The 15,149-nt window shown below is 35.7% G+C and overlaps 1 protein-coding gene across 1 annotated transcript in view; it reads left to right on the forward strand.

Moving 5' to 3' along the window:
• The first annotated feature begins 9,480 nt into the window (after positions 1-9,480).
• The window catches only part of LOC140232898 (scavenger receptor cysteine-rich domain-containing group B protein-like), a 39,050-nt gene continuing 33,381 nt past the window's right edge, over positions 9,481-15,149 (forward strand). The window contains exon 1 of the mRNA XM_072313010.1: positions 9,481-9,574. The gene's annotated coding sequence lies outside the window, so the exon portion shown is untranslated. The remainder of the gene's footprint in view (positions 9,575-15,149) is intronic.

Below are 15,149 nucleotides of genomic sequence, written 5' to 3' on the forward strand. Positions count from 1 at the left end.
TGGCATCAAGTCCTAGTCACCTCAATATCACAGATTACATTTTACATGAAGCAGGTCAACTCTATGCAGTTGTGAAGATACAATGGTTCAATCTTTAAGACTCCCGATGCATTGTTCTCTTCTTGTCTTTTTGACTAGATATCGCTTGTCCAGATGAATTAAAATATATTTGACACAGGCAAATGTTGAAATTATCGAGTATTTCAAAGGCAATATTCTAGACTGCATGAACTATAACTGCATATTAGTTCAAGCGCCATCTTTATCAATAATTGTACATCAATAGTGAGGTTTTACCATCGGTACATTATAATGTAAAAATGACATTTTCAATATTGATATTAACTATGTCACATACCGTAAATACATCATTGGAGAAAATGTCTCGGAAAGACAACATATCAGTGTGATGAAAGATTATCAAAACTATCTATCTGTCTATACAAGTTTTTGCTTGATCACTTCGTGAGATTTATCACAAGAATGATTAGAATAGGCAAAATATTGTCATGTTTATACCATACTACAGGCTTTGACAACTCTGCAGGCAAAATCAATATAGAAGACAAGTAAATTCTTAAGGTATAAATAAATGGTGATAACAAATCGGCGGAGAAAAAACAATCATACACTCACCAAAGGGACATAATGTGCTATTTGACGTCTTTTCTGAGCGGAAGAATACAGAAAACATTGAACAGTTAGAAAAGTCTTATAATATTTCCGTGAAACAAATGAAACTGGTGGCATGTAACAGTTTTTCTTTTTTATATATTAATCTGTCCCATTTTATTCAGTTGCACTGCTCATTTTCAAGGGGTCAGATCAACAAGTAAAAAGACAATAACAGATGCATGACCTAGGAAGCTTTTAATGCGAAATGATCGATTGCACAAATAGCGGGTTTATTTCTTTTCATGAATTAAAAATTAAGCACTTCCCAGAATCTAAAAGCATGCTTTTCTATTTTCGCATTGATAACTCCAAATGTAATTAAACTGTCTAAATGCTACTTCAGGGTCCTAAGATATATAACATCTTAGTTCTACTTTGCAGAAAACCCCATTCAATTTGGTTCAGCGGTCACAGAGAAATGTGGATTGCTGTAAAGCATGTCATGAGACTGATTCTTCTAAGATTAGCACTTGGATGCTCTTGGAATTGCATAATGTGTGAACGCAATAGCCAGAACTTGGAGGGAAAAGATTCCTGACATGCTCTATTATACAAAATTCCCCATTTCTCTTTGACCACTGAAGCAAATCGATTTTTTTTTTTTTTTTGTAATGAGTTATAGTTTCATACCCTGAAATTGTATTTGATTTGATTCACTACTTTAAAAGTTATTGTGGAGGATCCCGTTGTATTTTTTTTTTTTTTTTTTTGGGGGGGGGGGGGGCATACGGTATATCTGGTTAGCTTCCACTGACTTCTGACGTGGTTCAAAGTTATCAGAAGGACGATTACTATTCTGAAGTTACTGGTTTAGAATATCGTACCTGTCCCTGTGGGATTTTTGGTCCCTAGCACGCCAGTGATGTCACTGCTGCCAAATTCCGCCTTGCTGTCACAGGTGTTCAGATCCGGTGGCCAACTGCGACAGAGTGGAAAGACAACGAAAATCAGGATGGCGGCTGCAGCTGAACTGTGCTGCAGTGCCATCTTCACTGAGCCTTGTAAGACAATAGTTATATCAGCAATCATATAACTCCTCACGGCACCGCATTTCAGACGATCTTTTAAAGACTTCGGCTGCAGTATCTCTTCTGGAAGAAGTTGAGAAATACGCATTCCTCTTCAATCTCAGAGATATCCCGAAGTGTTCCTCCAACTGTATAGTATGTATGTCTATCTGTCGAATAGTATGTGTATTCGATAGATAGACCCGAGTTTATCTATCATCTTCTACCAGCAAGCGGGCGAGATTGATATGCCTTCTTCACGAAGTGCATTAATTCGTCGTGTTACGTGTACTTGCTGCCAGGACTTGGTCGTATAAAGGAGGTTAATTGTTACCTCATTGGTCACATGACCTGTAACCCGCATAGTGATCATATTTCAAGATTTCAAGACTGACTATACCATGTATATCAGCTAGCCCTTTGTAAGACGCCTACATATGCAACAGATTCGGCATGGAAACTATATTAAAAAAAAAACAGTACTCATGAAACCCTATATCCTTTTCGAGACTGTTCAAGATAAATGATATGGCTTTTGATAGTTTATTATTATAAAAAGTTACTGGGTATTGCTGTCGATTATACAATTGCGCTTTGTTTTTGGAGCGCTTTCTTTGTTGTTGTTAACAGCCGTTTCTTTTTTGAATTTCATTGAAACCTTTTGATAGTACATAATTGATTATAGCAAAATCAAAGATTTACTTATTCATTTATTTATTCTGTTTTCTTTTAGAAGAGCAGTCCTTTCAACCCACACGGAATTGCTCTGCAACAAACTGACAAACTCATGTAAAATACAATTTGATTTAAAAAAAAAAACAACGTCCCACATATATAAATACAGAAAGTTTAACAAAAAGGAAACACAAATACAGAAATATGCAATAAAATAATAGTATACAAGAGAATTAAACGGTTATATACAAGCCAAGTAGAAAGAAAAAAAAATAAAACTTAATCACCTGTATGATGCCTACCTTTTGTTTGTTTGTTTGTTTTTATTTCTGCATTCAATCAGATACAATTTGAATACAAATTTCAAAAAGTACAAAGACAAAGAATAGCAAGTGCAGTGAAATAAATCGATAACAGTACACAAATAGATACACATAGGTGATTGCATTGAGCAATGTAGATACACAGAAACATAAAATGAAATATACGGTATTTTTTCAGTGAACAACAGAGATCATTGAATGCAGGAGACCACCATCGTAAGCGATTAAGCTTGAAATGGATGGAGGCCTACATTTTGTTTTATCAATCGAATGAATAGCCAACTGAAAGAAATGATTAAAAAGGACATATTCAGTTATTTACGTAGGTCCCTCTTTACATGGGTCTAATGGATGTCTCTTACGTAGGTCCCTCTTTTCCAATAAAGCAATTATTTTGAACATAGTTCCATAAGTGTAAAATATGCATTTTTTGTTGTACTACGTTGTACATTTTGTTTCTTTTGAATCTGCATTGATAGCAAACATGTGTACTGGAAATAAAATTTCATTGGAATATGAATTGAACTGAAATTCATTCTATTCGTCTAGTTTATGAAATAGGGGTGAAAGACGAAAATGAAAATAGATGACAATTTTACACGTCCCAATCATGATCAGTTCCACCACTAAGCACAGAGCCTCGGGCACGTCTGGTTGGCAAATGTGTCTTTCTCTTAACGTGCGTGAAACCTCGCAGTATAAAGTTACAGAATTTTCATTTTCTATATAGCTTCAATAATTGAAAAATTATTATTATTATTATTTTTTTTATTTGAGTTGATTTTTTTTTCTAATTGAATTACTGAAACTGCACTGGTCTTGCACTCGAGACACAGTGAACAGTTCCAGTACGTTTATTTTCATATAACTTGACATCTATGCATATACTAAGAAAAAAAACCCCACAACAAACATTAACAAACAAACAAACAAACAAACAAACAAGATACAAAGTATGATATAAGCAGTTTGCTATACTACCTCTTTCAGATGGCAAGAACGGAATATTATTACCCGGGCCTAACGCATGCGTATAAAATATAATGAAATTTGTGTGGAATTCTCTGTAAACGTTTTCCTTGTATATCGGTATTCGACTGTGTGATGTGTGAAATCACAAACTGTACTCTTCTTATCCAACGATGGCGGCATCAAGATTTCAAAACTCACAATAAATGGATTATCCTCAAACTTCAATGATATCTTCTACTGTTCTGCATTGACTCTAATATCCACTTATTACAATATTTGGGGAAATTCCCGTCTAATTAGCGGTCAGTGAAAAAAAAAAGTAGAAAATACTTTGAAAAAAAAAATCGAGATTGATAACTCAAAATAACTGATGACAATCAGGACATTACAGGACACAACATAAACTGTATAGGTTTGCATATCGTTATGCAAGATGCATAGGGGGAAAGCGGGGTAGGGCCGCCCCTATATGATTTTGGAGGCATGTCGTTCTTAATCTATTAAATCTAGAGGAAATTAGAAACTGTTCGATTGGTGTTTATGTTGCGGCTGCATATCGCTACCCATCCACGCTGATCAAAATGAGACAAAATGTTTTATCATTGAATAAAATCCAATATTATTTTTCTTTATCATGAGCCATTTTAGCCGAGGCCTCGGTAACATTGGTCATGCAGAAAAATATAAGGTTCAACTTTGGACCTTTACCATGACATTGTGTCACACTGACTGGGAGCACATTTACAGGTGCAATTTTGCACCTTTCGGACCAGAAAGGTGCGAAGTTACACCCGTAAAGGTGCTACCAGCGTGACACTAATGTCCGAAATTCAACCTATTTAACGGGGGGGGGGGGGGTGGCAAAACGGATCACTTACGGGCAGTTTAGATTAATAAAGAAACATGAAAAAACGTTCGTTTCTCTGTTCTCCGTGTTCTTAAAAGTTCTAATAAAATACAATTATTGGAAGGTTCTATGTAAGCTCTGTGCGAGTAGGTCTATTTGGTTTGAACAACCTGAGAACTCACAGGTGACAACCAAACTCCGTAAAACATGTTGTTTGGCAACATCTTTAACTGTACAAACACGTAGGCCTATAGGGATTCACAGAATGGGACACTCGTATAATCATTCGTTGATATTAGGTCCTGCCAGTCCACATAATCAGATTCATTGTATTTTTTTTCTTTCTCGAAAAAATATTTTGTTGCATGAGAATCATAATAATAACACCACATGAAACTCAAAGTGGATGAAAACGACATAAATAAATTGGATATTGATAGGAATACTTTAAAAGGGCCTACATTTTCAACGATGATTAACCCAGTTCTTTGATATGATAAACATAACAGTATAGTTAAACATGTATTTGAAAAGACTGTCCATGCAAGGGGAAAGCTATAATATGAAGTAACAGAATGGTCTCTGAATGGGTACTTCAAGCTCCGACCTTTAGCTATAGTATTTAATTTCAAGGATTCAGTAACTGCCTAGAATCTATAGATTATCATTTAACCTTAGCATGTGTACCTCTATTAAGGACGCAGTGAGTATATTATATTTATATATATATATATATATATATATATATATATATATATATATATATATATATATATAAGATATATATATATTATTTATTATTATTATTTTTTTTAACAAAGATCGATGGTGACTGCGGTATTTTATTTCGATATAAGTAGCGCACCATTTTGGATCGCAACGTATCTTTGACGCGTGAACCGGGGGGGGGGGGGGGGGAGAGGAGGCGAGCCCCCCCCCCCCACACTTTTTGTGCACCATACAAAGGCGCACCATACATTAAAGTGTCATCACTTTGCTCCTCCCCCCACTATTTTTTTGTAACCCGGAAGTACATGTAAGTGGCACTAAAAAGAAAAAGAAATAGAGATCTTGAAGTGTGAGCACGGCAAGGTTATGGTTTTTCCGCTGGATACTTTTTTTTTTTTTGCTTGCTTGTCAGCTGAAGAAACCCGGAACCCGTATGTGAAAGGGGAGAGAGATGAGCTGAGGACCTTTTCTTTTCTTGTTGTTGTTGTTGTTTTTTTTTTTTTGCTTGTTAGCTCATGAAACCAGGAAGTATTCCCCCCCCCCCCCACACACACTTTTGAAAACGGTCCGCCAGCCCTGTGACGTCAGGAACAATTCAGATTATGATTTCACACTTCCTTATTTATGACATACATCAACGAAATTATTTTATTAACCACAATAATGACGTCCAGTGCGTATTGATATGATGCATGGTTGATAACTGTTGTCATGCATTTTGGTAACTAATTCTCTGACGCATTTTAATTCTCTGTTATGCTGACATTATACATTGAAAGTAAATTTCAAGTGTATTCACTATATATATTCTGTATTCTGATTTTCCTGTGGGTATCATGAGTAACAATATGAACCATTTACATATACAATTATATACACATATTCATATACTGTTCCGTCAACCTTATTGTTTTATATTGGTCCAGTAAGCTGTATCCGTATGATGGTTTTCTAATTATTAATAATCCATGCTGCATTGTTTCACTTTCCATGACACCATCAGCGTAATGCACGCATGGTATCTCTTAAATGGTTCATTAGAATTCAACAGCGACATGAGGTAATTTTCTGTGATGGTCCCATTACCCGTAAATAGATCTCTCATCTATACTCAGTATAGATGAGAGTATTTGTCCCTTAAAGCAGGATGAAGCCAGATAACGCATGTGAATTGAGGATAAGCAGCACATACGATAGAACACTTCTACGAGGTTTGAGGAAAATCGGATAATCCGTTCAAAAGATATGATCATGAACATCCGGCCATTTAATAAGTTTTAAATAGCAATGGAGTGCAGCCATGCTGGATGAGCAGACTATTACCATGATTAACATTGCTTTTGTGATGACCCGTAAGGAAAATTAACGAAAATATACGCATACCGTAGAGTGTATAACTACTTTTTTTTTTTTTTTTTTTTTTGGGGGGGGGGGCGTCTGTCATCCCTTAGGCCTGCGTGTTTATTCCTTTTTTACTTTTCACGTTATTTCTCATCCCATCTATACCTTCTGGTAATGCATCATTTTCACCTGTCTACTATTATTGTATGATAGAACTTGTTCAACGAGTTGTGCTTTATTCATCAGTCCCTCACAATATTCGTTGCACAGATTATAAGATCAGTGTCCCCTGCAAGTTTGCAACTGATTTCATTTACCAAAAATCTATATAGGGATTTGTTGGAAACATGGGTGAAAACAAGGAAAGTTTTTGAATGATAAAAATGAATGATTCATATTGAAGGAAAATGTAGGTTACAGAAAGAAAATTTGTGCAAGTGAAGAGTTTGTTTGCAAAAACCGATAAGTCCATATTTGCCAAATGGAGATATTTGCGATTAAAGGTCAAGAAAAATAAAGAGAATAATAAGAAAATTTTTGCTTCTTTTGACCATAACTTAAAAAATATACCTTTATATGTAGTGACCAATATATCATTTAAAAGGTATTATTTTGTACTTTATGACAGAGATCGTCTTCAAAATCTTCAAAAATGGACTTATCGGTTTTTGCAAACAAACCCTTCAAGTATTTGAAAAAAAATGTTTTAGATTGGAACATAAGTGGATATGAATGGGGAGTTATATTCAGTGGAGTATTCATACACTAAAGGACTTAATCATTTAGATGATTTGAGTATTCGAAAAAAAAATATATGAAGCGCTGCCAATTGTGTGGAAAAAGAATACAGAGAACACAGAGGCTGAGAATGGTCATGGGAAATTCGAGGAAAATCCCTTTGGATAAGATTACCTCTAAAGATGTTTATGTTGAATTGGGAAGAAAATAAGCGATAATTCGCTGGTGAAAGAAAAAAGTGAGAAATTTATATATATATATATGTATATGTATATCATATAATTATATATATATATATATATATATATATATATATGTATATGTGTATCATATAATTATATATATATATATATATATGAAGAGTTTGTTTGCAAAAACCGATAAGTCCATATTTGCCAAATAGAGATATTTGCGATTAAAGGTCAAGAAAAATAAAGAGAATAATAAGAAAATTTGTGCTTCTTTAGACCATAACTTCAAAAATATACCTTTATATGTAGTGGCCAATATATCATTTAAAAGGTATTATTTTATACTTTATGACAGAGACCGTAACTCAAAATCTTTAAAAATGGACTTATCGGTTTTTGCAAACAAAATATATATATATATATATATTTGTAGTCAAGATACAAAGTCCTTTTTTTTTTGTAGTATATGAGAAGCATTTGTTGTCAAGATACAAATTCATTTTTTTTTTTTTTTTTTTTTTTTTTTAGTGTGAGAAACAATAAGGGCGGTGAGTTGGCTCAGTCGGTAGCGCGTCTGCCTCATCACGATCCTAAGGGCCCGGGTTCGAACCCGAGTCTGGACTGAGCAATGTTGTCTGTGTGTAAGCATACCGTCCCCTCTGGCAAGAGGCAAAACACTCTGTCCCTCGGATAGGACATAAAATGGAGGTCCCGTGTATGAGAGAGTCTACCAACTCACGCACGTAAAAGATCCCGCTTCATTCATTCATCGCAAAGAGCAGGGTGTTTAACCTGGTGAAGTGGTCCCACCTCACATCCAACCTGGACCCCATCGAAGACCAGCTTAACGTAGCTGAATATGGGCCATTCAGCCATCTTCTCAGATGGAAATGAACAAACAAACACATATCTTAAATTCTGTTTTGAGGGACTTTCAGTTTAGATTATTGGATGGAGTAGGTATACAAATCATCATTTATAAATGATAGTTTATGTTTCCTTTGCCGTAAAGAGAAAGATTTATGAACACTTATTTCTTACATGTGAATTTTCTAGGAAGGTTGGGGGAAAGTGCAGTAATTTCTGTTATTATGTTGATTTGCAACAGTTGAGTTGGGAAGAATGTTTTTTTTTTTTTTGCGGGGGGGGGGGAGGTGGTGGTCTAGGGTTGGATAGGGGGAGTATGGCTTGGGGTGATTTTGACAGGAGATGGAGGGGTACTTTTTTTCTTTTTTTTTAGACATAATAAACGTCAATCAGTGGATATTGGTATTCAAAATAAGGTAGAATGAATGTGATTAAAATGATATAAAGGTTTTGTTATTGATACAGATAAAAATAATTTGTATAGTAATAGTAATTGATGAATATTCATATCAAGTGATTGTAAGTCAGTAAAAAGAATAAAGTGATTACGGTACATGGTTTGTGACAATGCTGAGACAAGGTTACACACTTAATATTGAATGAAATGATTCATCAGAGTGTATGCCTAATGATTATGAAATTAAATCATTTGTTGCCATTGAAGAAGAATGAAATAGGCCTATTCTCTCGGTCTATAGGCCTAATAAAAAATATCGCGCACAATTATGTTTCTACATCATACATGTATGTTAATGGAAAATTATGACTCATGAACGCTTGTGGAAAAAGAAAAGAAAAGAAAAGAAAAAACTTGGACCTAAACTTTTCAAGCTGTTCAATTTATCGGTTCAATGTGATCAATCTATAGCATGGTACAGTATTCAGGCCCTTCATAGTTGTAGGCCGAACGGTACTAGAGTAATTTATCACTCGCATATTGCGGAATGGTCACTCGCCACGCATCCGGAGTCATCACATACAGGACGTGCGTTGATTCTGAATCTGAAGCCGTGTACGTTTAGTGAATGGCCCTGTCCTCCTCCCGATCCGGATCCCTATCCTGCGATCATCCATTCAGCACATTACTGAATTCAGCCAGGGCAGTAGAACAACACTAGGAAGACATGACCGCTCCGTATTAGAAAACCGAAACTGGCAGGCTTCTTCACTCCCGATTGGCACAGAAAAAAGAAACCGTCTGTAGTCAAGGTAAGGCTAGACACATAACATGGGTAATGTTGACGGTTATACAAATTGTGGACTCATTACAATTGAAAGTGAATATAAACAATGAGTAGCGATTGACGATTGCGGAATACGGACATACGGGCAACCACACACACCCCCACCCCAGGTACGTACCCATAGCATAGGGGTCTAAACGTTAGTAACTACCGGCAGCCACACCAAGTGCTGTCGGAGTTCCACAGCTCATGCACTGCCGCAGTGTGTACCAGTACGTGTTGTGGGTCGAACTCTCACACATTGATCGGTAGACATCGATGTTCAGGTTGTACAGCTCAGTAGCAGCTCCCTGATTTCTATTTGCCTTGATTTGCCTTGAGTAAAATACTATTACTCGGTACACTCTCCACTCTATGTCCGGTCCGTGTTGCATACACTGCAGTGTAGCTCATAGACAATTGATTTTGGTTTCTGCCTGGGGATACGGGATGTTACTATTGTCGATTGATTGTCAGACTCTATGACCCGATTGTATTTAACACTAAACAGAATTGGGCAGTTGTGCACCTTACGGCACTTGTGCACCTGGCCTTGTGCACCTTATCGAAAGTAGACCAGAACTTGCTTGCCCCTGCATCCTCTTAAAGAAAATAATGATATAAAAATTGTAGTAATATTATAGTGCAGTGTAACCCCGGCGTGGGGCGCTGTATGGGTCGCTGCAGTGTAGCATGTGTCAGGTGGATAGACCTCTAACGTTGGTTAGAGGCTATCCCTATTAATTTTATGAGAAAATAGTGTGTGGGTCATACATGTTTGAATGTCTTTGAACAGTCGGTGCATTTGCATGAAGTATAAATGTTGCTGGGAAGTAAGTGGTAGACAATTCCAGACTACACAGAGTTTTGTGGCAAAAGCAAAATTGAATGAACTCAAAAGGAGAGACTTGAACACTTATAATAACAGGAGAGTGTTGTGATTTTAACAGGAGTGAATTAAAGTACTATTTCATTCAAAGAGAAGAGTAATGAAAAGAAGTTGAGTACTGGTATCATACGTGTAGGATAGGTACTGTGGTAATGTGAATGTTTTTCACAAATCTTAACAAGATGATTTAATGAGTAGTTGATTGATTCTGTCATCCAGGAGCTCAAGTAAAGACAGAATGACAAATTTGTTTTATCTCTCATTAAAGAGAAATGTTGGTTATATCTTGGGAAAGATATAATTGTGAGTTGTATGGAAACATAGTGTGCTCTTCATTTCTACACCTATATCAGTTGACTACTGAATTTGAGTGATAATATGAAATGCATGAATATTCATCATCATGAATATGCATGACTCCCATGGTAGTCATTCAAGTGTGCACATAAATGTTCATACATCACAAAAACTAAGTTCTTTTGTTGTATGTTCATAGGTTTGTATAATTATTGTTTTGTAAACAATGATTCATCTGTATATAATAGTTGATTTATATTACAGAGTTTATATGAAACAGTGGAGTTTTAGAGTACAATGCAAAGAAGTTTTAAATTGTACAAGATGAACGTGGGCTGGGCGCTGGCTCGTACCTATACCAGTTAAGTAGCCTCTAGGCTCTACCATTCTATTGCTACGAACTGCATGTGCTCTATTCATGATGTCTAGTTCCAGCACACCACCTAGTACCAGACAAACAGCAGCCATTACGTGTCAGGTCATGAAAGACCTGCTCAAGAACCAAGAATTTGTCACTCTCATGGAGACGATCGTCTGTAATGCTGTGGAGAAAAAAGTGGGTGAATGGATGAATAGACTTGAAGGTGAAGTGTTCGACCTACACAAAAAGCTAGAAAGGAAGGACAAAGAAATCTCAGCACTGAACAAGACCATTTCAAACCTAGACAAGGAAATAAAGGTCCTCAACAACAGCATCAACGACATGGAGCAGTACTCCCGACGCTCAAGTATCCGCATATTTGGTGTGGAGGAGAAACCTGGCGAGAACACGGATGAGATTGCGGCAGATATCATCAGGAATCAGCTTGGTGTTGCCCTTGAACCCAGAGATGTAGACCGGTCCCATCGCACAGGAAAGACGAAAAAACCACCAGCGGGGACAACTGATAGAGAAAACGCAAAACAACGCCATCGACCAATCATCGTGAAACTCGCTACGTACAAGAAGCGCCGAGACATCCTAGGAAACAGAAGGAAGCTGAAAGGTTCAGGGATATCCATCGTGGAGGACTTGACCTGGAAAAATCAGATCCTTCTTCAAAAAACACGTGAAACAAAGAAAGTCTTATCAGCATGGTCTTCAGATGGTAGAATCATCGCTCTTCTGCCTGCAAGTGGGGGGAAAACTGTCAAAAGGGTGATAAGAAGTGACCACGACCTTGACATCATTTAGGTAACAGCACAGCAATGTATTGATTCTTTAAATGCAAGAAATTATTACCGGTACTGCCTTACATCATGGTACAGCTGTATCTTTATCTGTTCGATTTATAATCCTTGCTACCTCCATGCTACATATATTGTAATTTTATACTCTCTTTTTTTTGCAACTATTTTTTTTTTCCTTCGTTTACTGTTAAACAGGTCTACGTATGTGTGAGTGTGTGCATTGCTTTACAAGTATTCCCTCTTCTAGTCAGTCATGTCTATGTGTAAATTGTAATTCCAATATTCTACCATTTAACCATATACTTGATGATAATGAATTTTTCTGGACAATGTATCAATTTTTTCACCTGTCTAAACATGTTGATATTGCCAAACTACAGTCCCTGAAATTGAATCCCTTTGTCATTAACTCAAAGCCACGTAATTTTGGAAATCATCACACCCTTGATGACGTAGAGAACAGTATTGACCCAAATTGCAAGTGTCAATATTTATTCACTGAAAATTTCTTGACTAAATATGCAAGAATCCAATCTCAATTGTCTTTATTTCATACAAATGTTAGAAGTCTTCAAAGGAATTTTGATCAATTTATTATGTTATTGTCATCCCTTGAATATACATTTGATATTATGGCAATATCTGTTAAGTTAAAGCGACCTTGGATTACAAGTGGAATCGTTAAATCCATCAATCATAAGAATAGATTGTATAAAAAAACTCTGGGAAGCCACAGGTCTCAGTATATTCAGAAATACAAATATTATAAGAATAAGCTTGTTAATGTTATTCGTAAATCAAAACAAATATATTATAAGAATTTATTTTCTTCACTGAAAGGCAATATGCAAAAAACTTGGAAAGAAATTAATACCATATTGGGCACTAAAAAACAACACAATTTTCCGAACCATATGTACATTGACAATATAAAATGTACATCAAAAGAAGATATAGCCATGCAATTCAATAATTATTTTGTAAATGTAGGTCAAAAATTAGCAGAAGCAATATCAATCTCGTCAAGTTCATTTAAAGATTATATTGCTTCAGGAAATGTTTCCTCCTTTTTTATTTCACCAACTTCTATTCACGAAATAATTGAAATAGCTTCTTTGTTAGATACATCAAAAGCATCTGGGCCAGATGATATACTTCCCCGAGTAGTCAAGGAATGTATTCATTATTTTGCCAAACCTTTGTGTGATATTTTCAATGCATCATTTAGCTGTGGTATCTTTCCAGAAAAATTGAAGATTGCAAAAATTATTCCATTATTTAAAAAGGGTAAGCCTGAGTATATTTCCAAGTACAGACCTGTTGCAATTATTTCAGTTTTTGCCAAACTGTTAGAAAAAATTATGTATAAGAGACTTTATACCTTTCTGACAAAGAACAATTTTTTAATTCCTGAACAGTTTGGATTTAGGAAAACTTATTCCACCTCATTGAGTATTATTCATCTCACTGACTATATATTACAGGAATTTGAAAAAGGAAACCTTTGTTGTGGAATATTTATGGATCTATCTAAAGCATTTGACACCATCGACCACCACATCTTATTAAAAAAATTGCATTTATATGGTTTAAGAGGAGTGGCATTACAGTGGTTTCAAAGTTATTTACATAACCGGAAGCAGTATGTGGTGGTCGATGGTGTTGAATCTGAATGCCTCAGTGTGAACATTGGTGTACCACAAGGCTCAGTTCTAGGACCTCTATTATTCTTGTTATATGTGAATGATATTGTGAATTCCTCAAAGATTTTAAAATTCTCATTATTTGCTGATGACACTGTTGTGCTTTTCTCTCACAAAGATATCTCCTCATTAATTTCCACAATGAATAATGAACTTGAAATATTAAGTGAATGGTACAAGAGTAATAAACTTTTTTTGAATTTTAGTAAAACAAAATATATGATATTTCATCCGAGAGGTAAAAAACTGTTGTTTCACGACCAAAATGTTATGATTGATAATACTTCCATAGAGAGAACTGAGTCGATATTTTTTCTAGGCGTACTCATTCATGAATCCCTTGACTGGAAGTATCATGTTGCAAATATTTGTTCTAAATTGTCAAGAAATGTAGGTGTTTTATCCAAACTAAAAAGTGTATTGCCTTCTAATATCTTGGTAAATATTTATAATGCAATAATTTTGCCTCATCTTAATTATTGCAATGAAGTATGGGGAAACACATACAGAGTACACATTAACAGATTATACATGCTTCAAAAACGAGCTTTGCGTAGTATAAGCAATAGTCATTTTACTTGTCCAAGTTCACCACTCTTTGTACAATTTCGGATACTTCCAATTTTTGATCTGGTCAAGCTGAATGTTTTGTTATTCGTGTTTAAGTATCACCAAAATATGTTGCCCAATGTGTTCAGAAACATGTTCCATATGAATTCCTCATTCCACTCATATCCCACCCGGTACCGCTACAATTTTCGTAAACCTTTTACTTATTCCACTCTAAGATTGCAATCCATACGTTTTACAGGTGTCAAGGAATGGAATTCTATTGATGGTGACCTTAAATGTAGTACTACATTTTCCAGATTTAAAGTATTATATAAACAGAGTGTATTTAGACAGATGGTATCCATGACTGACTAGACCTCCTTTCTTCCTCTACCTTTCTCTTTCTCATCTCTTTTTCTCTGTATACTATGGATGAATGTGCGAGTGTGTGCGTGTGTGTACTATGTCTGCCAACAAATTAAGCAAAGATATGTTTTTGTGTCAATAACATATGACTTGAGTACACATTGTGTTATTTTAATTTGGACTAATCTTCTGTGTGTATTAGTCCATATCACAAAAAGTGCTTGGTGATTGTATGTACAGTATTTTATCCTTTTTGGTTTGAGGGCTCCAGCCACAAGCATAAATTTGCTTCTTAGGAGTCCTGGCATGTATTTGTTTCTTGTTTCTTGTACATTGTTTTATATTCTGCCAAATAAAATGAAATGAAAAACTGTTCACTCTGTGGAGTAATATGGAACACTGGGAGAGCTTCAGTAGTAGCCAAGTACTGAGAGGTGGAACCTCCCAGGAGCTCACGAGAGCTGAGTAAGTTTTGTAAATATTTCTTTTATTACTTCCACTACATGTGTGACTTGTATAAGAAATAAGCACAGCCACATCCTGTGTGTAGTAGCCACATACCCAGAGAAAGGTACCTAGGCATG

Source organism: Diadema setosum, chromosome 9 (assembly GCF_964275005.1).
Source record: "Diadema setosum chromosome 9, eeDiaSeto1, whole genome shotgun sequence".
In the NCBI taxonomy this organism is placed as follows: domain Eukaryota; kingdom Metazoa; phylum Echinodermata; class Echinoidea; order Diadematoida; family Diadematidae; genus Diadema; species Diadema setosum.